This window comes from Canis lupus, chromosome 38, assembly GCF_003254725.2.
Source record: "Canis lupus dingo isolate Sandy chromosome 38, ASM325472v2, whole genome shotgun sequence".
In the NCBI taxonomy this organism is placed as follows: Eukaryota; Metazoa; Chordata; class Mammalia; order Carnivora; family Canidae; genus Canis; species Canis lupus.
Genome location: NC_064280.1, coordinates 13,255,263 through 13,281,226, shown reverse-complemented (window position 1 = coordinate 13,281,226; position 25,964 = coordinate 13,255,263). Strand labels below are relative to the sequence as shown.

Here is a 25,964-nt window from a genome sequence, read left to right as displayed (position 1 = left end):
TTTGAAGACAAGATTGGATTGGATTGGATTGGATTGGATTGGATTGGATTGGATTATCAGGGGTATTTCCATTTCTTACCTCATGGTGCTTCTGAGGAAAGCACAGGTCAGGTTCAAAATGGGACCAAGTCTTGGTTGGCAAAAATACCTCCTAATATCCCAACCTCCATACCCTCACGTACAAGCAGGAACCGAGAGGGAAGTACGTCCTGCCTAGCTGGCTCTCCTGTCTGCATAGTGGAAAACTACAGTAATGTATGGAGGAGGCCACTTGTAAAAGAATTTGCAGACAGAAACTTTCCATTTAGAACTTTGATTCCTCTCTAACCTTACAAAATGAAATCATTGAATATCATTAGACCCTGGGGAATAAAATAAGATATAGGCAATCTTTATAAATAGTTGGGATTTTATATTACATTGTGATGCTAGCTTACCTTTTTTTCCACATTACTTACCACGCTGATTTTTTAAAAAGAGGACCTGGAGCAAAAAAATACCTATCTCAGTAAATCTTGGTTTTAGAAAGTCATTAATGGTAAGGATGTAGAAACCAAGCGAAGGCATAATACAAAGCAGGAGAAGATTGAGGCATCATAAATTTTCAAGCCATCTGTACCCTAAGTACACTGATGAGTGAATCATACATTTTAGATGAATGGAAATCAGATAAGCTCCTACTCTTTGTAGCTGGCCATAAAACCTTGAATGCTCAATAGTACAGGTGAAAGCTCTCCAAAATTTATCCATGACTTTGGAAGAAAAATAAAAATAGACCTTTTTAAAATATAAAATGAGTAAGTGGAGGAGAGGCTTAGTTTAAAAAATTTTTAAATGGTTATTTTTATGATTGACTTTTTTTATTCTGAGTCAACTCCTTTAACTTACTGGCATAGTAATAATTCAAATCCTAAATGTCTGAAAAATTTTTTTTTTAATTTTGAGTAGAAACAAAACGACGTCTTTACATTTGATTTTAGCTATGCGAGCAGTTCTACCAAAGTACTGTGTGTTTATATATATAGGATTTATGTTCCACCTGCTTCCAAACCAGATTTACAGTTGACTAGTTTGACATCTGAAGATTAGAAGATTCTATCAGATTAAATAAAAGAAATGTGCCTTGTTAATGGGTTTGTATATTCCTGAATCAAACACATAGTAACTATAGCATTTACAATAATAACAATAATGCTCAGATTGTGGCAGCTATAATAGTTTCATTATTTCCTTCCTGTAGCTGTAACCTTTTAGTGTTTGCCATAGAGCACACTGTACTATAGATACAATTTAATCAATTGCCAGGCAATGTAGCATTATTAATGTGATCTCAAGAGATGCTCAAGTGAAAATAGGGCCTGAGTATTTTATACTAGAGGCTTCTGTGACTTTTGGGGCTCATCGAAGACTGGGCTGCCCTAGCTAGTGACCTCATAATTTCCAGAAGCAGGTGGAGGTGGCAATTATAGCTTCGGCCACTATCTTGAACTTTCTGTAGTAGGTGATGAATTGCAAATGGCTAGACCCTGTGCACAACAATAAACTCAAATAAATCTTCAATGTGTAATAATGACAAGACTGGAAGACTGGCAGCTATAACAAGGCTTCTGTTGTCACCCACTTTACTGTAGCCTTGATATTCATCATTATCAGCTGGAGCTAGCTCAAGAGCTGGACAAGAAGGTCCGAAGAAGGATGAGTTGTTTGCGCTGAAGCGTCCAGTTGGTCCCATCTGGACGAGAGTAAATGGGATTTTTTTTGCCTGTTCACTAGGCCAGAGCTGTCCATCATTTTAGGCAGGTATCTGATCACTTCATGCTGTGGGACAATATGGCTTTACACTGCTTGGCTCTCTCTTGGTAGTGCAATATAACATTTTTACCCTGTATGAAAGCTTTTGGTTACTTTTCAGTTACGTAAAAATGCCGTTCTATTTCACAAAACTGAGCTAAGGATATTTTCCATCATTGATGAATGACTTCTCAAATGAGAACTAATTTTAATACACCCCGAATCACAGTTGAAATCTGTGTCCTGAATCATATGAAGTTATTGTATTCAGTAATAGCAACGTATATTTTCTTCAGCATAATATAACTCACTACTTTTAATTTTTAAAACAGTGATGCGGACCATGCAAAATTACGGGAGCTTTAAAATTATTGTAAACTATTACTTAATATTCCTAAATACTCTACTGTTGTTGATACATACAGTATATGCATCCTTAATAATAATGATGTGCTGTGGCATTTCTGTCAAGATCAAGTATTCTGACGACAGACTACCATTTTATTTAAAATAAAACCATATTCACTGATCCTTCAACATTTTAAATCTGTGATAAGATTGATCAATATAATATTCTTGGACTGATTTTTATCCCTTTAGAAGAATATCAAGTTTTTAAACATCTAGTTTGTTGAGAATTCATTCATGAAGACTATATGATTACATGTTTTGCATGTTGTCTGTATTACGATTATGATGTTCTTAAATTTAAAATTTGAAAATTTAGTAAGCAATAGGTGATTGATTTCCCTATTAACCACAGCCATCTTTAATAAAGATTATAAGCATCCTCTTAGTGTGTTTTTTTATTACCTTTTTTCCTGTTTACTTTCCACCTTTTATGGGAGAAGATCATATAATTGTTTCTTAACATTTTAGATTTAATGTTGGTCTTTAAGAAAAATGAACTCAATAATAGACAGTGGAACCCTTTGAGCATTTTTGCTTTTGATTTATAATATCCCTGTTATCACTTAAGTATGTATTTTTAGATAAACCAGTAACTGTATAATTCAAACTTACTTTTAATTCCTAAGATGATGAAAAAGTAAGACTTCTGAGTTTTCCATTTCTCCAAAACGCAGGGTCACTTTTAGGGTTCAGACCCACTGACAAGCCATCATTCATTTTTTGTCTTTCCTTCATAATAAATCTTTAAGCCTTGAGGCATCAGACTCATGCAGATATCTTTGCATTTTAGTTTCTTGACGAAATAACAACTTCCAGTTTTAAAGCTAAAGCATATTATATTTCATCTCGCAGACCTGGCTTCACCCAATAGTGGCCACATGAAAGTATATGTCAAGAACACTGTTTTCTCATATTGGAATTTAAGCAATTTGTTTTCAGTCTGTGGGCAGTTTCAGCCTATTTTTGGAACCCCTTTGTGGCCTGACCATTCGTTCTCACATAATTTATGGTGGCACTGTAACATATGGACTTTTCATCACTGTCTAGCAAAAATTCTCTATTGTGCATAGACTCTTCTCTGTTGCCTTTCCTTTGGCTCCTTTCAATGTCTTTACTGCCTCTGGAACAGGTAAACCAGCCTGGACTTTGTATTCGACCACATACAGCTTCGACTAGATCAGTCACTAAATTAAATGATATGAATACACTTTGAATAGTATATGTATGGCTATGGATATGTCCTGTGACCCTGTGTAAGAATCTAAAGAATAATAATTTACTGAAGTGTCTCCTAAATATGTAAAGGTTGGACTTGAGTTCAGGTTATTTCTGTAACTTAAAAAAAAAAAAAAAGAAGAAGAAGAAGGAAGAACAAAAGTACGTGTAGTTTTATTCCTACCCATCAGGTTGGGCTCTTGGTATGTTGGTCAGTATTTTCTTCAGGTACTTCACATCTAGACATACGATTTCTAGTTATGTTAGAATTAATTATGATTGAAGAATTTATCTTAATTTCTTTATATTGTTTTTGGTGGGTAGTGTTGAGAAATATTACCAGTGGGATCTAAGACTATGGTAATTGAAAACTAAGTAAGTTCAGAAATGGGTGATATTACATGCTTGTAGTTGTTCTGTAATCTTCAAGCCTACTATTTTACTTATTAGCCACTTTGCCGTCTCTGTAAGTTTTGTAACTCCTCTAGCAAAATTTAATATTTCCCCTTGTAAGGTTGGCTAATAATAGTATTTATCTCGTTGCATTTTACTGTTTAACATGATTTCTGGCACCACACTTTTAATAAAAAATATATACATCATCGTTCAAGTACAACACAGAATTACATTTGTGTTCCTGTTTCCCAGATTATGGTTCGGAGAGCTAACCCAGCTGGCCAAGGGAACTGTTTGGCCCCATTTCCAGGTTAAAGTAGGAAGGATTAGGAGTCTTGATTCTTTGAACCTCGAGCAGCAGTACTCAAACTTGACTGAATCACCTGCCAGGCTTGTGGAACCAGAGGTTGTTGGGCTCCACCCCCAGAGTTTGTCAAGTCAGTAGATCAGGGTTAGGGCCTGAGAATTGCATTTCTAACAAGTTCCCAAGTGATGCTAATGCTTCCAGGAACCCTGATCCAGAGAGACCCTTTCCTTAACAGATAATAAGAGTGAAATGAACTAATGTATAAGCCCTGCATTTGCTATTTGGCGATGCTGGCACCCAGGCAGAATGCCCACACAGGCTACAAAGAGCGGTCTTTGTTTGCTGACATACCAGATCTGTATTCCTGCCTGGCCCAGGCTTTTCTCTGTTTTATTAAGGAGTTAAGGAAAAAAATTCTTGTTTTATTTTCTTAAGAAGTTGGGGGTTCTGGAATGATTTTGATTAAAATAAAATAATTTCAAATTATGAATCTTTTCAGATTCATAACATGAAAGTGTGTGAAAAATGTATCTGTCCGTGTAAGCAAAAATTCTCCATAACATCTCTGATTGTATGCTATGTAATTACACTTACTAATCATGTAATTGCATATCTTAATTATCACATGTCTTACTTGCCTTTCTACATGTATTTAAATAATTGTCTTAATATAATATATAATTGCAAAAGCAACAGTTCAGTATCACAGACATTTTCTTGCTCATCCTGAAATATTTGTTCAGTTAAGATTATATAAAACAGACAGACCTTTTGTCCATTAGAAGTAAAAAATGGTTTTATAATCACATTTTATTTTCTTTTTAAAAGACTTTATTTACTCATTCGAGAGAGAGAACATGGACTGTGGGGGAGAGGCAGAGGGAGAGGAAGAAGTGAGAAGCAGACTCACATTTGAGCAAAGAGCACGACTGGGGGCTCTATCCCAGGGCCCCAGTATCATGACCTGAGCTGAAGGCAGATGCTTAACCATCTGAGCCACCCAGGTGCTCCTAAAATCACATTTTAAAAATAACAGTATTTCCAGGACAAAGTAAGCTACAGTGTTTTTTGAAGTAAATTTTACTGAATTTCCATTTCTAAAGCAAGTTACTAAACACACTATTTATCAGTAGATTTTACTTACTTACTTATTTAAAATAAACTCTACATCCAAAGTGGGGCCTGAACTCACAACCCAACGATCAAGAGTCCCATGCTTTAGCAACAGACCCAGCCAGACGTCCCTCAGTAGATTTTTGTTACCTCATTTTTAAAACCAAGAAGATAACAAGAAAATACAACTTTTCCTTGTGGACAAGTATCCATCCCTAAAAATAACTACAGTGAATGAGGATAACATAAAAGTTTGTATTTAAGACTCTCTTCAGTATGTTCTCATATTAGCATTATTTTTTAAAGATTTTATTTATTTATTCATGAGAGACACAGAGAGAGAGAAAGAGAGAGAGAGAGGCAGAGGGAGAAGTCTCCATGCAGGGAGCCCAATGAGGGACCAATCCTGGGACTCCAGGATCATGCCCTGAGCCAAAGGCAGATGCTCAACCGCTGAGCCACCCAGGTGTCCCCTTTCTCATATTATTATAGTTGGTTTTCCTTCTTGAGAATGACAACTTTGAGGGCTTCGAGTATCTTCTTTGATGACTACTATGTCCCTCAGGTCAAATCAGTGCCCAGCACTGAGCAGGTATCAATAAATATTTGGTGAATAAGTGGATAATCTGAGTTATTATTGGTGTTGGTGTTGTTACCTCATTGAGCATCTACAGTCTGGTAGGTCTTTTGCTGAGTGTTTGCATATGTCTTCAATTTTCATCACAACCTGCAGAAATAGATCTTATTAACCACTGCTGAGCCTGAGGCTTAGAGAAATTAGAAACCCATCCCATATCACAGTTGACAAATGGTGGACACTTGTCTCTGTGCTGTAGAACTGAGGCTCTTGCCACCAAGCCGTGCTGTCTCAGTCTCATATTCTGGGGGTAGAATAGAAACGTCGATAGTGTTCAGGGAGAGACAAATGGAACACTTATGAGATTGACATTTAGGAAGATAGGAAACAAACTGGGGAATAGACAGTTGCTCCTTGCGGAGCTCTTCCATTAAAGAACTCATCGGAAGGGAATGCAGTTTGATTTTGTTTGCACATAACTTAAAGCAATTGTAGCATGATTTTTACACCCAACTAACCCGTGAACCTAGATGAAGTGAAAGTTTTCAGTCATGAAACTGTTGGGGTTTTTTTCTAACTTGCATGCATTTGCACAGAGCAAGTCAGCTTTAGATTCGTTTGCTGATTAAGAAATTTTCCTATTTTTTGTGTATATTCCTTACCTTAATGATTTATGTCAATTGTCTCTTGGTTTATCTCATGCGGAGCACTATCTGAGTATATTTATCTTGCCAAGGAATAGGAGTGACCAGTACATGCTTGCAAATCAAGATGAATAAACAAATTGGTGAATGAATGACAAGAGGCCATAAGCATTTTGTTATTTCTGTCCAAACGGTCTTGTAGGAGCTGTAATTCAGTTGGACTAGAGCCATTCATTTGTACTGTAAGGTCAAAGATGGAAAAGGAAGATATCAAATCAAATAAACTTTTCTCATGAAATACTAATCTTCCTATGCACAGTAGCAGGAATATCTTAAATGCTTCTGGAACATTTTCATCCCAAAGCAACATTTACCATCTTTATTTCCCAAATGTTGGATATAACTGACAGTCCTGAAATACATATTCATATATTGAGGCAAGATATATGGGAGGAAAAACCTACGCCCTGGAGGGAAATATAAATATATAATTAAATTGCAAAAATTGTAAAATATTTATCTGAGTTATCAGTTATCAGTTGGTCATTCATTGGGATTAATCAAAACATATCACACATGATGCCTAGCTCATAGTAGGTGCTTTATAAATGATGCTGTAATTGAACTGAGAGACTTGTCACCTTCAATCAGGGCTATATAAATAGACCTGGAGAGACTAAGCCAAAATTTTAATATTTTGAAAAGAAGGTGTTTAGATGCTATTAGACAAAGGTATAGAAGGAGAAAAAGAACAGGCAATTGTATGCAAAGGCAGATGCTTATTTGAGCTTAGCAGTTAAACGTCCTCACATGTTAATCATTCTTAGAGTTATTTTTTGTTTGTTTGTTTGTTTTTAAAGAAAATGAAACATTATCTCCAAGCTGAACTCTCTCAGTCAGGGTTAAAAAAAAAAAAAATTCCATAAAAGATGTATTAAACGAGTAAGTTCTTGAATCCATTTTATGAAGCCTGTAAATATTCAAAGTATTCTTTTTACAATTGTATTTTTTTTTTTTTTGGATAGATAGAGAAGCAGGTGTCTCTTAGTATTTGCAGCACATGTAATCATTCACTATTCTTTGTGATGTAAAAACTCACCTGTAGGAGAATCTTTTATAGCACAAGTAAGAACAGAAGATTTGGCATAGATTCAGACCCACCATTCATTCCACCCATTTGTCCAACTCTTCAACCAGAGGAAATTATTAAAGTGCCATTGTTGGCTCTGTAAAATAACAAATGTCTGTAACACTTATCCATGTGCTCAGCATATATATACTGCAATCTAGCTGTGTGTGAAATAATTTTCACAGTTTATAATACATCTTGTGTACTTTGTCCACTTTATCTATAGGTCAGAATGGCTCAAATTCGTAGTTGGCCTTATGATTCTCGGCTGGTTTTTATAACTAATCGTGCTCAGTGCCATGGACAACTTGGAGAAAACTAGTGCATAGTCTGCTGCCACGAAGCCTATAATCGAGAGTAGTGAGGTCTTTAGACAACTGGCTATTAAGTCAAATTACTGTTTGTTAAGTGTTTAGACATGCAATGAAGGACAGATCAGTTCTGATTGGGGAAATTCTGGCTTTCTTAAGAAAGCTCTTGTCCTTGGTTTTCCCTTCCTGCAGCAAGAGCAGAGAAATGATGCATCTTTAGGCTCCCAGACGATGCTGCTGCCAGATGCCTTCTGTGACCAGGACAGCAACGGCCATGAGCTCTCACCCACCGGCCAGTCCTCTTCCCAGAGCCCCCCACCGGCCCCTCCCTGCCACTCTGGTCCATTGGTGGAACTGCTGTGAAGGAACAAAGCTTCACTGTTGCCCTCCATGCACATTTCTCAATTGGAGGGTCACCTGGAATCCCTGGCTGCCAGGCCACCTCAGCCAGATTTAATGTTTTCAGTCACCTATGAGAGAGCAGAGATGGCATGAGCCAGCAGTTCTTCCAGGAACTTGGGCTTTGAAGGGAGAGAAGGAAAGGAAAACTGGCACTGTTTAGAGTGTGGGTTATTTTTAATAATGGGAGGCCTGAGATATGTTTAAATGCTGATTGGGAAGGCTCCCGGAGATCGGGAGAGGTTGAGAACACCCAAAGGAGATGGGCTGATAGACCATGAGTTTCCTCATTCGATGGAAGATGACAGGAGCCAGAGCATAGAGGGAGAGATTGGCCTTAAGCAGGGGGGAAGACATTTCTTCCATCGTATTAGGAGGATCAGAAGGGGTGGGCCGGTGGGTTAAAGTGAAGTATACAAATTTCAGGGCAGGAAGTGAGAACGTGTTTGGATTTCTGCTTTATTTGCAACATACGAGCTAGATTCATTCCCTAAGATGGGCTGTGGGGTAAAGGAACCAGTCAAAAGCTTTGAGGAAACTTGAGAACGTTTTAAATATCTCATGTGAAGGATGGAAGAGAGCAAATTCAAGAGAGTTGGGATAGCCCACCTGAGTGTACATTTTTGGAGTTCCACTCATCGCAGTTGTATGGTTTTCTTACAAGAGCTGTTAACAACCTGGGTACAGGAGGGCAGATAATGTACAGGGGTGTGGCGAAGTCTTGGTTTGCTCATCACTAGGGCTTAATTAGGCTAGTGTCTGGAAAGGTGAGTCGACAAAGGGAATTGAATTTTTTTTTTTTTTTTCCCAAAAGAATGGGACAGGATAGAATTTTCATCAGAGTGAGATGTCATGTGACTTCAAATACAATTGCATTTTCATTAAATGAGACCCACCTAGAGCCCATGAGAAGCTAGTCACAGAAGCATTCAGGGTACTCCTAGCCCTTCCACTTTTTCTAGGCAAAAGAGTTGTGATTGCAGTTTCCCATCTCAGTCCAGATGTCTAATGTAAGAACACCCAGAGTCCAGTTCGTCAGAATTTTACAAAGATAGCAACTCAAGTATAACTATACATGCACAAGATAAATAAGATATAGTAACATCCTAGGTATGAACTTCCAGCCCATTTACGTTACAGAACCAATACAATCTTAACCATCTGAAGCTAAGAGAATCATCCTTGATCTGTTGTTTTTTGTTTTTTTTTTTTTCTGTAGTTATAATTGTAGCTCTCCTTACTTCTTTGTCCTGCTCTTGTCTCATGAAACTGGACCAGATTGGCCATTTCCTCATTTCGGTTTATTTAATACTCTTACAGATAATGTTGAGCTGTCTGTTGGGCATGTCTGCGTTTCAGGCTTTGCTGTTACAGCTCACAGTATGCCAAGTAGTGGAGGAAACACCTGATGAAGACATCTCAGTCAACCTCACACTATCCCTGTCACTCAGGTTAAGGGATAATTTCCATTGCAATTGGGGAAGCCGAGGCAGAGAAGGGCTTGAAAACCTTCACATGATCATGCTTTTCAATGACGTGGCCTCTGAGACAAATTTAAAACTGACTCCGGGGCTGACACCAGTAGCTCGCTACACTCTGGACTGAATTCTGACCAGTTTTCTCTGACCAGCTATTTCTTGGTTTGTAAGGTGTCTCCCTCTCCTTCACGATACTGTGCAGATAGGAAAGAAGGTCAAGGGAACTGATGGTTGTGCAGCAAGCAGAACGGTGCTTGGCTCTCGGCAGGTGCTCTGCAATCTGAGTTCCCTTTCCCGGCCCCAAATGCCACCTGCATTTTTTTAAGCTCAGGAGTGGCATCACACCATTGGTGAACTATTGCTGGCTGCCTCTCCTCCCAAAGCTGTTCTGCCCTGTGCTGCCAGTGAGGAAGTAGAAGAAAAACTTGCAGGTTCAGGGAAAGTGCAAGACCTCGCCGAAGGAAAAAAACATGTTGGCAAATTTGGGGGAGATTGCTCAACCACAGGCACTATTAGAAATTTCCAGTTGAGGACATTCGTGTTAATCCTTACAATTTTTCTGGTTGCAAGAAACAAAAATCCAACTCAGCCTGCCTTATGCAACTTAAAGAGAGATATTTCTTGTTCAGAGAACTATAGCACCGAGCCACAGGCTCAAATGTTGGCAATGGGACTAAATCTTGCTCCTTTTATCTCTTGACTCTGCTTTCCCTTGGGTTAACTTTGTTCTCAGGCAGGCTTTCCAGTCTATAGAAGCAAAATGGCTGTGAGCTCTTGAAGCTTATATCTTACCTCTATAATCCTCACCCCCACTCTCCCCCCACCCAAAATAAAGGAGAATCTTCTCTTCCGATAGTTCCAGAAATTCCCTAGAGTTGGTTCTTAATGACTTTTAACTACACCACATCCACATCCCTGAACCAGCTACAGTGAACGTGGGATGGCATGCTGTGAATGCTCAGGCCTGGGCCAGGAAACTGGAGACCTTCCAGAAAAGGGTATTTGCGAATCAGAGTGCTATCATAAGAACGATAGATGATTTCACCCAATAGGTGTGCACCACAGTCAGCCTAAAACCAGCAAGTACTCCTTAAAAACTAAAACTTATAATGTAAAATCAAGACCTTCTTGACCTCAGGATATATAGCCCACCTTAGAAATAATTTTACCAAAATGAGAGTTTTTACCACTTTTGAGCGTCAGTGATAGAATTGGACCACAGGACATGCTATTAAGAAAATAGGAGGTTTGGTCTTCATAGAGGAAATGCCTCCTCCCTCTGCCCAGATGGAATACCTAAAATATAACTTAGGAGAGAAGCTTTAACACTTTATTCTAATTAAACTTGAGTGTTCTCAGCTTCTGCTGCATTGTTTACGTGGAAGGTTTGTGCCGTGAACTTGCAGATCAGATTATTATGTGATACAATGAACTACTCAGCCCATTTTCTTGCATAGTGGTGTTTGCATGGATTAAGAAAAAGAATGTTTTCTCTGTGTATGTTTAACTATTTGCAATTTCTAGGCTACTTACGAGGTTGAACAAAGTGTGGAAGCTTAAATTTTATGATTCTGTTTTCTCATTTTCTTAATATAGGCTGCATCGTAGAAACTTGCTGGAAAAAAAAATCGAATGATCTCTTTCCTCAGATCAAGGACTTTTTGTATTGTCAGGCTTTGAGAGACTCGACTTGTCAGACCCCTAGTGACTCACAAGATTGTACTTTTTAACTGCTGTGACAGGACATCTGTACACCGAAAATTTGAAACTGCAGGAGAAGAAAACAAGAGCATTGCTGATTTGCTTTAGAAAGCACAGGAGCCCCGTCATTTATTGTTGCTAAATTTTCTTGAGTTCAGGGGAGCCAGGGATTTACAAGGCAGCATAGCCTTATTGGGGAAATTAAGTCACAGTTCAGAAGAAATGGACAGGATTCTCACCGTGAGTTCTGTTTTTCTCTTCTTTGTCTTCAAAGATCAAGCCTTAGAATGATATAAGCTATGTCAATATAGTAGTGTTGCGCGAGGAGTTAATCTGCAACGAATCTGAATCAGACTTGCCTGTCAAGGAAAGAACTCATTGTATGAGCCACAGGTGATGTATTTATCCCAGATTTCTTCTAAAATGTCTGGCTCTGTGACCAAACCCTGTGCAGTGTTTGGATCCAATAGGAATCATAACTGCCAAGCCCCAGGTACACGGGATATTTCTGTCTTTTAAATACTAGTATTCTCATTGAGTTTCCAGAAAACCAAATTATAGTAAATCTTGGTGGGAGGCCCGATTTCAGCCTCATTGCTAGAACCAACACCAAGGCTAGATTTAGGGCGGTTACCCCTGGAATAGGTCTGGGGAGAGAAGATGTGAAAGCACAGATATCCGATGACACTTAGGGACTTCGTTTTTTCTTTTCACTTCCAGTGACACAGCCCTCGCACACAACCTCGAAGTCTGTAGACACTGGATCCCTCGCTGCTAGAAATCAGAATTTTTTTTTTCATAGTACTAATTTCATCAAAGGCTTACCTTGAATGTTAAGTCCAATAAAGTCCTTGTTGAAACCCATTTACCGCCAGAACGGTTCAAAGTATTCTCATGAACTAGAATCAGAATTGATCAAAGAGTAGCACTTTGTGCAAGCACTGTGCATTTTAGTGTAATAAAGTTCACAAAATGGTTTTACAGTTTAGAGAGAAGTCATCACTGCTGTATTGCTCTAAAAAGGCGGTGGGGTGGATTCTATGTTTTTTTCAAAAATTAACAGGCTATTACTCATCACTGCTGTCAAAATAAAAATTCATGTTATTCCACCCATAATAATTTAGTGTGTTCCCGAAAAATCAGGGACTGGTGCTAAGACATGCAGAGAAAGGGAACAGCCTGACACTGTAGTACCCAATAGCACCCAGCAGCTAGCTGCAGGGTGGCCCTCAGCTGCCCGTCGGTCTGTTTTTCCTTCACTTTTCTTTCTGTCCTTCCTTCTGTTCCTCCTTCTCTTCACCTTTCCTTCCTTCCTTCCTTAACTCTCAATTTAAAGAGCATGCAACCCCTTTGTGATTGTACCATAATCAATTGCGCTTTTCTTATCAGTCGTGAAATTGAAGTATACACTTTAATTAAATAGTTTAACCTCCGGAAACTTTTTAATGTAAAAAAAGAAAGAAAAAAAAAAAACTCCCAAGAAATGTAATCCTCATTTAGGTATTGAAAATTTTTAGTTTGAATCTGATATACTAATTTTTGCCCCAAGCAATTTTATCTTTAACTTATGAACTCGAAACTAGGGGATTATAACAAAAGTAGTGACTATTTCAAAAATACAGTTGGCATGGATGTGTGTGCATTAAGTTTCTATATAAATACATATATAAATAAATTGTAGAAACAATCAAGAAACCAAGTCTTTCAGGGTTATCTATTGCCATTGTTTCCTATGCATTGAAGCTCTCACCATAGCCATTACTATAAAACGTTCCCTAAGTACATAAAGGCTCTGATCGTTAAGATTTTTATTGCCAGCCACACATACAGAGCTGCAAATTGCCTTGTTTCAGATTTATTATGTATTACTCCAGAAATTCTATAAAGATCAAAAGAACTGATTACAATGTTGACCTTTGCATTAACTCATCTGAATTTAAATTCAAGTGTTTGATTTGGGAAAATAAGTCCATTTATCATAGGTCTGCTACTGAGGGGATTGTGCAGCCCTGATTGGGAGTGCTGAGACCAAATTTATTTATTGAGCGTGGGCTTGAAAATTGTTTGTAGGACAAGAGGAACAAAAGTTTGACCTGCCATTGTATACTGCCAGGGGAACAATGTGGACATTGCCCTTTTCAAATTTCAAGTAGTCTGTCCGTTTCAATCTTGGTGATAGAACTGCCAGATATTAAATTGAGCAAATATATACTGTTTTAAAAATATAAATCATGCTTTGATTTAAAAATTAATGATCCTTTTACTGGGAAAGTAATCATTTCTTCAACACTGAAGTTATATTTTGGAGGAATATTGAGATGCTTCTCCTTCTGCAATTAGCTTTTATATTATACTTGAACTCACATTGGTCAATGTTTTGTTTCCTGAATTACTGAGAAAAACCTGTTGGTAGTAATGTCTTCCTGTGTGGAATTACAGCGTTAGTTCAACTTGAACAACTATTGAACTATTCAGTTTTCACTACAAAAAAATTCTAAATTTGAATCCATGCACCATACCGATATCTACCCCCCCCCCCAAAAAAAAATGGGTATCTCATCCACATTGATAAACCTTATCTGCCTTGAGATGGGCAGAGAGTTCTAGAAAGTGATTTGATAAAGAAAGAGGTGATAGCGGTCAGCAGAAGGCATCAGCATGAATCTTTCCCTAAATACCCAAGCTTTTTGATAGTGCAGCATTCATAACAGTGTGAAATATTATGGCCCAACAATGTTAAGTATAGTTATGATGGACATAACTTGGCCCATAGTAACCCAAAAGAGCCTACTGCTAAAAAAAAAAAAAGCTAAAAAAAAAAAAAAAAAAGCATACATTGTACATTAGGATTTATGCCCATCTTAACGCTTAAAGTTCAGCTCTTCTGCTCTTCGTGGTGATTAACCCTCCAACACAAGTCACTGTCAGAATGGAGAGGCCAGGATATTACCCATTTGCTAAGTTTCAGTGGGCAGACTAGAAACAATTACAGTAGACCCTTGACATTTGCAAGAGATTTGTCCTGAGACATTCATGTACTGCAAATAAGAAAATGTAACATAGCATGTTATTTTCCCCATAAAATCCAGTAAAGTAAAACTAAGAAAATTAAGTGACCCTTCAGGCCATTAATGATTCTATCAGCGCAAGACCAAAGTATTTATAAAGCTATTAAAGTAAATTCTGCTGCCAAAATAAACTCCATGCCACATGACAACATTATTTTAGTAATATTAACCCCAAATTTACAGAATCTGCAGATCGTGAGCAGTATTGGTGCAATGACATTAGGGATAACATTGAGATATGAGTGCTCAGCTTTGTTGTCATGCTCCAAGCATTTGTTCTCCTTAGAAGTGCCACAAAATCAGATGCGTTTTGGGGGCCCTTGAATCAATTCTTTTGTGAGGGGGTGCCTGGCTGGCTCAGTCGGAAGAGCATGCAACTCTTGGTCTCAGGATCATGAGTTAAAGCTCCACTTTGGATTGTAGAGGTTACTAAAAAAATAATAAACTTCAAAAATAATTAAATTCTTTTGTGAAACTTTAGTTCTTTTTTTTTTTTAGTTCATTTTTTTTAAGGATGTAGACTTCCCAGTTATTGATACCTATATGAATCCATCTAAGGCAGAGTCTGTTTTAAAAAAAAAAAAAAAGAATCCATCCATTTTGTGATGAAAAGGTAAGGCTAAGGTGATAGTTTTATACTTATTTCTCTTTATACAGTCTGAAAATAAAAGGTCCTGGTCAGGAAGACCAGAAAGTCTATGTAATTAAAATTTTTACCTGAAAAAAAAATAAATAAATCTAAAAGGCCTTCAGATATTATAATCCGATCATTGGGTTTTATTTATTTTTTTTAGTTTCTTTATTTTTTTTTAATTTTTGAAATTTAAAAAGATTCTTAGTTTCCAGTATCAAATTCTTGAGGGATGAAATTACTATCATTGTCAAAATTTAAAATACTTGTAATTATCCAAAGTATTGAATCAGTGGGAAAGCTGTATTTACCAAATCAATTGAAGCATTTCCTTTTTTCTTATATAATTTAAATGGGCATTGAAGTCTTAAGTGGTTTGATTATATTTTGAGAGGTTTGACTTTTCTGCTCCACTATCCTTATTATTTGAAGTAGTTTTATTTATTGTCGTGATGAGTCTTTCACTTCTTATATTTTAATATTTTGAATAGTGTCAAGATATTACAGAAATGGGGACGGGGGAACACCTGTGAACAGGGCTTTGTAGAGAGTATTTGTGTTCAGTACAAAGCAAAATTTATATGTTCTTTGCCCATCTCAAACCTCTTAAGCTAATTAATTTCAATTTAGCAAATACATATTGAAAGCCTACTGTGTGCCACATGTTGTCTTAAGTAACCCCAGGTACAAAGATTAATTGAAATAGGCTCTACTGTCAAGGGATTTACTATCTAGCAGGGTAGACATGTACTTAATCTAATGCAGTAAGGTAAGTGCTTTATTAATGGAATGAACAAAGGGCTAAGGAAATTCAGAGAGAAGTAAGGAGTCAAAAAAGGACTCCTTTCCTTTGATTTCTAATCTTTATGAAAATGATCTAAGCACTCAATTTAAAATCACAGAATGGTTTTGATGTAAAAGACTTTGGAGAAAATATTGAATTTTCTTTAACAGATTAGAAAATTGAGGTCCAGGGACATGAAGTGACTTATCAAAGCTCATACATCTGGGTTGGGTTTTTTTCAGATTGTCAGTGATTAAGGATTTAGCATACTCCTAGAGCTTACGATTTAGGCAAAACCTCCCTAATGTCTAGAGGGCAATCAGTTAAGTTCAAAATTGTATATTATTCTCCATACTGCCATATGAATTCACAGAAAGGATAGGAAAATGTAGGCTGATAGATAGAAATGGGGAATGCACTGTAGATGATGTCAGCGAGTTAGGGCTTCTGGGTAGCTGAGGCCTGGACAGATGGAGAGTGTAAGAGGTACAGTGCAAATAAAAGAAAAGTGAAGTAAGAGGTTGGAAGGAATTTGAATTATAAGAGTGACAATCCTGGACATAAAAGTCTTGATAAAATATTCAGTTTGTTTGCCTGCTCTGTGCCAGAGTGATGTGCTTCCTCTTTTCCTATATATTCTGTTTTTAATCCTTACAGAAAACCTGCAGCATCACCAATAGGTCCAATTGTAGATGAAACGAATTGAGGCAAAGAGAAATTAATTTATGTGGCTAGGTTATATAGTTAATATGCGGCAGAGCCAAGATTACTTCATCTGACTGCAAAGTACTCACTCTATTTTCTATTCTACGATGGAAGATAAAAACCAAATTTTTCCAAGCCAGATGACGCTCACGTTTTCTCCTTTGTGAAACTAGCAAAGTGCTGCCATTGACCAGTAGCCATAAATGCATTCATACATACATTCGTTCATTCATTTACTCATTTTTAAAAATTAAGAATTGAACTTTATGATGGGAAGTTAATTAGAGAGGAAATTTAATAAATTTATTTGGCTATCGTGAGCTTGAGCTTGAGGTGATTCTAGAATTTCCAGAAAGAAACACCCAAAACGGTTCCTGGAAGTGTGTGACTAGTTGCTGGAAGTATGGAACTTCAGAGGAGAAAAAGCTATATGTATGTGATCCGTTAATAAGGTGATGATTGAAAGTAGGAAAGTAATGCACTTTCCCAAAAAGCAAGTACTTAGATAAAGGAGTGAAAGGCAAAGGATCTATCACCCTGGAAAACTGGAAGAGATAGTTTCAATTAGAAGAGATAAAAAAGTGTGTTGATATGATGGTTTTGTCATATATTTTGGCAAGATTTTCTTTATTTTTTTGTCTTTTGTTTTATATGAATGCATCATGGTTCAGAACTACCAAATTGTATGTAGATTTTAATTGTGCTTACTTTCCTCTGTAGTCCAGGAAGTTTTTCATACATGGTGATACACATGTGAGTTTAAAGTTTTGCTAGTTATGTAAGGATTCATAGTGAGTAAGCATACAAATAGCTTCTGTAGGAGTTGATTAAACCATGTATGCAAAGAAAGAATTTAAAAAAGGAGCATGTAAGCAAGATAGGGAAGAAAAAAGAAGAGGGGTAAAGTGATAAGAAAAAATAAAGATTCTAAAATATCTTTGAAATCTGAAATCAATAGAGGTGTTGTGAATCTACTGCTAGAATTTGGGGTAGGTTGCTCATCCCTTTCTTGTTGGTTTTTAGTTCCAATTCCAAATATACTGAACACCCACAGAAAACTTGAGTCAGTTGTCCATTCATTCAGCAAATATTGTAGGTACTATTTAGATACAAAAAGGTGCATCTTTGGCTTTGACTTTATTTTGTATATTAACCTAAAAAGAAAACAATAACTTCTTTGTTATTAAACCGAATAACAAGAACCCATGCACTCAAACTGAGTAGGCAGGTGTGTGATATTGAGGTAACAACCGAATACAGAAGTTATTTTTTCATTCAGATTGATTTAGTGATTGGAACTAAAAACCAACAACAAAGGAATGAATAGCCTTACCAATTAGTCTGCACTGAAATGTCAAGCTTGTTGGTAAAGCAGATTGGGGCTATGAAATCTAGATGTACTACTACTAATAATAGCTAGCATTTTTTAGTCCTTCCTATGTGCTAGGCATTTTATCAGTATTTGACACGTACTAACTATTGTAACTCCCATAAGAGACCTAGGAGGCAGGTATTAGTATTATTGCTCATTGTCTTTTTACACATAAGTCTACAAAAATAAAAAGAAGTGAGAAAAAAAAAAAAAAACTTGTATAGGTAGAAAGTGGCAAAGCATGAATTTGAACAAGAGTGTGACTTTAAAATCCACACTAAGCTCCAAATATCGATGCTAAGTTGAACCAAGTAGCTGAGCCAGGTGTCTGTAAAATGCTAAGCTGAATGCAGATAGTACTTTACAGGTCATTACAGTAAAAATTGTATGTACCCTAGCCAGCTGTGCGGTCATGTGACATCTGCTCACCCTAGAGATTTGGGAGAGAACCAAAAGGGTCCGGATTTAAAGAGGACAATTGATTGTTGCTTATTAGTCCAAGTGGTCATGGGTCCATAGGATACCACTCATGAGCTTTTATTATCTTTAGACATCCTGAATATTTTTGCACAGACAATGAATAGTTTGATAAACATAAGAAACAACGTAAAGTAGAATTTCATTTTGAGTATGAAACGTGGTCCTGTTTCATATTGGCCCATCAACAACCTGATGACTAATAAGAAGATGGGCACTTTTTGGTTATGAAGCTAGCACTTTACCCAGCTAATAATTTTAAATCACAGTCAAGGGTTCTGATTTGAGAATTAATAAATAAGAATTGCTGGAATATTTTTATGGTTGCTTCTATATCTTCAAAATGTGAGTGGTATGATTCTTTTTTTTAATATAGGGTGAGGGCAATTAACTGTGAGACCTGTAAGAATCTTTTTGGTAGGGTCTTATTTTATATTCATTGAAATATTTCCATACATAATTAAATGAGCATGTTGAGTTTTCCCACTAATTGTATTTGTTCTTCCCATTGTCATTTACAAGAGACATGTATCTGTATCTATATTCAGTAACCGAGGGCTTATTGAAAACAGGTGTACCTAGGATTCTGTTATTTGCATTTCAAAGCAATTAAAATACCAGCCATGGCCCTTGTTGAGATTTCAATGTAGATGTCAAGATAAAACATAAATACTTAAATCAACAAGTGAATATTGGTTCATTTCATATCATGTGCCACACACTATGCAATGTAGGGAGAGACCGTTGAGTAACACATGGTTCCTAGTCTCTAGATGCTTATAGTCTATAAGAGGGTTAGATACACAACAGCTAACTAAAATGCAATGTAATAAATAATATAAGTACAATGATTGGAGTATACAGAGGTTGCTAAGGGCTCAGAGGATAATTATTATATCATTTTGGATACAGGTACATAGTTACGTTATAGGATTTAGGTAAGAATCAGTGAAAGGAACTAAAATATTATTTGGTGTACACAGTGACAGTTTTTTAATGAATTAAGATATTAATATGCATCACCAAACAAACTCATTTGTTTGTTCCTTTGTACTGCTAAACAAGACAAGTTATGTGGAGTTATTCCCTTTAAGAAGAATTATTTGTGAGAAATGAGATAGGATTCAATAAAAATTAGCTTTTCTTTTCTTCATAGATTTATTATCTTGGTTAGCACCTTTGATATCGTTTATTATCTCTGGGACTCCATATGCCTAAGACTGACACTCTAACACCAGCGCTTTTGGTATTATTCACCCATGAAGATTGACATTTGGATTTGCTGCCATACATATTTGCAGAATCTGTCAGTGTTTCCAGTTTTGCCTCTTCAATTTCCATGCAGTCTGAAACCTTTGTTCAAAAAGAAGTCACCCTTCTATTGATTGTCCTTGCTACAGGGTTTTTAAATTTTTTTTTTCCTGCACTTGGTTTCAAGTTCTGTATTTATGCTGTGACAGCCAATTTTTGCATATTTTAAAAGCATTTCTTATGATCTCTCTGTTGGTATTTTTCCCACTTTGTCTTACCATCTTCAGTAAAATCTAGAACAGTGGTCCTCAAACTTTTGAGAGGATCAGAATCACATGGAGGGTTGTTAAAACACAGATGGTAGGGCTTGACTCCCAGAGGTTCTAATTCAGTAGATTTGGGGAGAGGCCTGAAAATTTGCATTTCTAACATGATCTCAGGTGATGTTGGTGCTCTTGGCCTGGGGACCACAGTTGGACAACCATGGTGTATGGTGGTGGTTCTCAAAATGTGGTCTGAGGACTCCAGAGAATCCCCAAGTCTCATCAGGGTGTCCACAGGGTAAAACTGTTCTCATAGTAGTACTAAGATATTTGTCTTTTTCACCTCGATTTTTCACAAGAACATGGTGGTATTTTGCAGTTTCCAAGAAGAGTATTGGATACTCTTGAGTTGAAAAATTAACAGTTTTAATTTCCAGTACAGCAAATGTCAACACATATAAACCATATAAACAAAAGCTTTTTGGAGTCCTCAGTTATTTTTGAGTATAAAGTTTGAGAACTGCTGGAATAAAGAGCACAACTTCTTTATTTTTTTTTTAAGATTTCATTTATTTTTGTGAGAAAGAGACAGAGAAGCACAAGTGGGAGGAGGGCCAGAGGGAGAGGGAGAAGTAGACTCCCCACTGAGCAGGGAGCGGATGCAGGGCTCGATCCCAGGACCCTGAGATTATGACCTGAGCCAAAGGCAGATGCTTAACCAACTGAGCCACCCAAGTACTCCAAAGAAAGCACACTTCTTAGAACTAAGATCACCCAGTGTGTTCTGGTCCCTTCGTGCTGTCTGACTTTACACCTGGCCAATCTTTCCTTGCCCACCCGACCTCCTTGCCACTCCTGGAACATGTAAACTTGTCCCTGCTTCCACACCTTCCTATACTATTTCCTTGGCTAGGAGTGTCCCACTCCTCCTACCCTTAGCTTGGCTGCTCCATCCCATGCTTCCGGACTCAGCTGGGGTTCCACTTCCCCATCACCTTCTCCTGATTTATTTCCTTCATAGAATTTACCACAATCTATAGTGTTTGTGTATATATGTTTGTTTTTAATTCATTGTGTCTCCCTAGACTGAAATGCAAATCTTATAAATGCAGGATCCTGGTCAGTCTTTGTTCGCCAGTGTGTCTCTTCATCTTCCTTTTCCCAGGACGCATAGTAAAGGCTCAATATTTTCTTGTTGAGTAAATGAACCAGACATTTCTGGACTAAAGTACTGTCTCCACTATTTGTTAAGTAGGTGGCCTCAGGTGGGTTGTTCTAATCTCTTCGAGCCTCATCTGCGAGATTGAGATAATAATTAAAATCTTGCAGGGTTGCAAGCAGTAGTAATACTGTGCATGTGTGCAGCTTCTGAGAGCCCGTGCCACCCAGAAAGTGCTCAATCAGTGTTTGGGAAAATCAATAATAATGGATACTGTTTAGTTAGTACATCCTGGGTTCATCCCAGAGGACAAAGGGAAAGAATAAAACAGTTATCTCTGCACTTGGCGTGGTTCCTGGTCCAGTGGAGTGTACTACGTGGCCTTTTGTTTGTACCCTCATTCCCACAGAGTTGGGTTGTCATGACATCATGTCAGTGATTCACAGAAGATCTTATGGTTTCTGATTGCACAGTGGGGCTTAAGGTCCAAGGGGCTCATAGTTAACACCTATGGGACGATTCTAGAATAGGTGGTCTCTTAGTTATATCTCTCTAGTTATGTCAATGCGTAGATGCTACTCTTGCTTTATGGATAACTCCTTCTAAAATGGATTTTAAGAACATGTAGTATTCTGACAATTTCTCAGTATATGCTGATATTCAACACGCTTCTTTCTGTCCAGGAATTCTCTTAATAGTGTGGTACGCCAGAAAGGTTATTCACCAACTTTTTCTTTTTTTTTTTCTTATAATCTTTTTTTCCTTATTACATTTGGCCAGCTTATGTGAAACTGTTCAAGGAGTTCATTAAGGAGTTATTGCATCTCTTTCATTTTCTGTACTTTAAAAATCGTGGGCTATTCTTTATGCAAAGCACTTAGTAAATTATATTCATTTACTCCATTTATTCTCTACATACTTCCTAGTAGGTTTTCTCTTTTGCATTATTTAATTTTGTGGAACTGGTGTTAGAATGGGTTTAACTTTACAGATAGCAGCCTGGCATGTAAGATAACATATCCAGATTTTTAAAGACTATAGTATTTAGTCTGCTTGTGAGTTATTTGAAATATATGCTGAGTTGCCTTATGGCTATCATAAAATGCTAATCAGCAGTGGCGAGCTATATTTGTGCTTTTGATGACTTCAACCCATGGTTCTGTGTAGGCCAGTGTACCAGGTTCTGTGGGTGATACAACAATAAATTAGACAAAAGCCACTGCTCTTGAGAAATGTGCATGTTTATAAAGGAGACAGACACATATTTGCAGTTTTAACATGAGGCAGTTTGTTATGTGACATAAAATACAAGGAAATATATGAACTTAAAGTGGGGAGGGAGTCTACTGCTGTTGTGTGGTCAGAGAAGCCTTCAAGGTTTTTTCACTTTTTGTGTAAAATCAGAGTGTGTGTGTGTGTGTGTGTTTGAAGTTGGTTGCGGGAAGAGGTGCATTCCCTTTATTACTTCAAGAGCATGTTTTCAAATGGTCTGCGAGTTCAGGTTTCTTTCAGGCCCTTAGAATTGGCCAAGAACAGCAAATCAGCTGTAAAACATTCAATTTAGAGACCATTATTATAGATAAGATACTTAACTCTATTTTATTTAAACTCATGACCTTTACACTAATTGAAAAGCATCAGAAAAGCACCAGCCTATGGAGTCACGAATAATGTCTTTGTGGAAATTACTGAATGAAGTTTTGTGATTTAGACTGGCTATTGTGTAGTTGTTACTTAATTTGTAAAGTAACTCCTCTTTGTAATAGGGTGTGTTTTATATGTTCAACATATACCTGCATTTCTAACATGCTCATGAAAAACAGTTGCTTGTCTGATTTTTATCAACCCTAACCAAGAGTGTTTTAAGTATTTCACTGAAAAGAATGATGATATTTCCAATATTGAACACCTCCAATTGCATCATGACTCTGCATACATACCCTGCTCGTTCCCAACTCCCTCCAATCCTATGGAAGCTCCTCAGTCAATGCTACATCTACTGTAGTACTTATTTGTGTCATCTTATTATTGTAGTTGTGTCTTGCATTAAATTTTGAGACAATTAATACCAATAATAATAGGCAGACTCTGATGTATGTGCTGTTCAGATTGTCTCATTTACTTCTCCTAATAACTCTATAAAATAGATACTGTTTCCATCCCCATTTTGTAGATGTGGGAGTTGAGACTATCTTAGAGCTGAAATGTGGAAGACTCAGGATTTGGACTCAGGCAGTCTGGACTGATAGCCCACATTTTAATCGCTTTATACTGTGTTCCTGGACTGGAGAAAAAGAAAGAGTAGATGAAATCCATAAATTCTAGTTCATTTTGTTAAACCTGGTAGATTGCATATCTCATTGTGATCACTTCATTGGACAGCAAGAATTACTGCTAAGATTTCATATTGCTTTGTTTTCTAATTATAAAAATATGTTTTGGTCACAATTGATTTTATAACTTTCACAAGTTATAGATAAACAAATCACAATTGATTTATAATTATAATCTATAATTTTATAGATTGAAAAGTATGATACACATTATGTGGAATTTTGCTGTAAAACACTGAGAAAGCTTAAACTAGTAAAGTATGTACACTTTACTGCTTACTTGTGGATCACATGGAAGATTTTCATCTATTCTAATGTAAGGATAATTCTTCTATTTATGAATCATTTAAAGGTCTTTTGTCAGTTTATAATAGTGTCATAGGGCAAAAATTTAATACCTGGACAAAAGAAAGTGTAGCTTCTTAATTTAGGACATTTGATATTTCTCATGAGGTCCCACTTATTACTACTAGGTGAAGGGACAGTGAGGGGAAAGAGTACATGGAGTGGGGAGCAGGGGTTGGGGAAAGTGATGTACATCTGCCAATGACTGTATCTCAGTATGAAGTATTTCTTTGGACAGCTTATCCTTTTTCTAACAAATGCTTGGTCTTGCAGTTCTTCGCCTCCCATCTACTTCTCTCCAAAATGGCATTGGGGAGCTTAGGTGCCATGGAGGTGATAGAGATTACCTTAGATTCTTGCACCCTCTTAGCATCTGTTCATTATTTTTCGGTCCTTGCTGATCTCTGGCTGGCTGGTCTAGTTCTGAACCCTGGTGCCTTATCCACTTACCGGAACCTGGTTCTCTTTGGTCTTTTGAGGTATCATGCTGTTACCCATTACTGTATCCCATGGATTCCAGTCATTTGCCCCTGATCCCCAGCCCCTGTGCTTCTTTGAGTTCCCACACTGGGTTACAGAAATTCCTGGGCCACCTAGCCTGGGGGGACCAGTAGCATTCTCAGGCTATCTCTCTAGCCCCCTCCTTCCACAGATGCGGCATTTTTATTCCTGTGCCAGATTGGTCAGTGTGCCAACTCAAATGTGGCCTCTCCCAGAGACTTGCCTCCTCATCAGCTGTGCCTTGGGGGGGCTGACTTGCTTCAGTTTCCCCACATTCTCTGACCTTACACCACACTTCACCTTGCCCCCGGACAAGTGGGAGCAGTTAGAACATTGGTTTCTAACTTACTCCTCTTCCTTCAGCCTCAGCTCTTCTTTCATGTTGCACAGGAGTGAGAGGACAGGAAGTGCCACCGCCCAGCCATCATAGGCAAGAGGGGTCACCTCTCCATGCTGAAAGTAGTTAAAGGAAACTGTATTTGCATCTCCCAGGCTCTTGATACAGAAATCCAAAAGCAGCAAATAAGGATTTAGTGAAAGCGAATATACAGTGATCTTAAAATAGGAAAATATTTTCTCCTTTTTTGTTTGTTTTTATTCATTTTTATTTGGGGCTCTTTTTTTCTACTGGAGTTGGACAGTATCAACTAGGTGGATAATCTAGCATAAGTTTGGAAGACTTGCATATAGGTTATTTTACACAATGAACCACATTGCTAGATTTCTGAAGCTTTATTACCTGCCCAGCTTTTTACCCCAACAGACTTCTAGTCTAGTCAGGCTTATTTCTTTGTTTCCAATCTATATACTCTTATGATCAATACCTTATATCTGTGTTTAGGGTATAATTACCCTCCATCCTTCAGCTTAAACCCTACCAGTCTCTAGCACTTAATAAGCCCCATCTCCTCCCCAAATCCTATTTTCTGAGTTAGGCCTTAATGATCTCTCTTTTGTGAACTGCTGTTGCAGTTATGAACTCAGTGCACACATTTTAGCAGCTGTATAATCTGCATTGGTTTCATATTTTTTTTATGTTTGCAACATATTAGCTAGCAGAGTCTGTCTTTTTTAAGATTTCATTTATTTGAGAGAGAGAGAGCAGAGTGTAGTGAGGGGCAGAGGGAGAGGGAGAAGCAAACTCCCTCATTGGGGAGCCCAATGTGGGGCTCGATCCCAAGACCCTGATATCATGATCTGAAGACAGACGCTCAACAGCCTGAGCCACCTCAGTCCTCCTAGCAGGGTTTATATTATACAGTTCTTTAGAATCTTCTGTAGCACCTAGCACTATGCTGGGCATATAAATTAGATGTTCAGTATGTCTTCCCTTTCAGTGGATTCCTGACCCGCTTAATGGCATATTTTTAGTTTTTTAAGAAAAAAAGTAGAATTTAATGGCTCTAATGGCATCATCGTTAATATTATTGTTCATTTGAGATTGAACTTGGTACATGTAACTAGATGCCCAAACAATGGAGGCTTGCACAAGAAGGGATTTTGTTTTGTTTTTTTCCCCTTGTGTTATGAGAAGGTATTTGATGGCTTCATTACCTAGATAAAGGATGGCCAATGGAAACCTTTGATTCTTGTTATCTTTCAC

At 37.5% G+C, this 25,964-nt stretch overlaps 1 protein-coding gene and 1 long non-coding RNA gene across 6 annotated transcripts in view; both read left to right on the top strand.

The window, feature by feature from the left end:
* The window catches only part of LOC125754559 (uncharacterized), a 37,276-nt gene extending 23,903 nt beyond the window's left edge, over positions 1-13,373 (top strand). The window contains exon 2 of the long non-coding RNA XR_007409163.1: positions 11,368-13,373. This is a non-coding gene — a long non-coding RNA (uncharacterized LOC125754559). The remainder of the gene's footprint in view (positions 1-11,367) is intronic.
* Positions 1-25,964, top strand: part of GPATCH2 (G-patch domain containing 2) — a 170,405-nt gene that overhangs the window by 67,707 nt on the left and 76,734 nt on the right. The gene's annotated exons all lie outside the window — the stretch shown is intronic.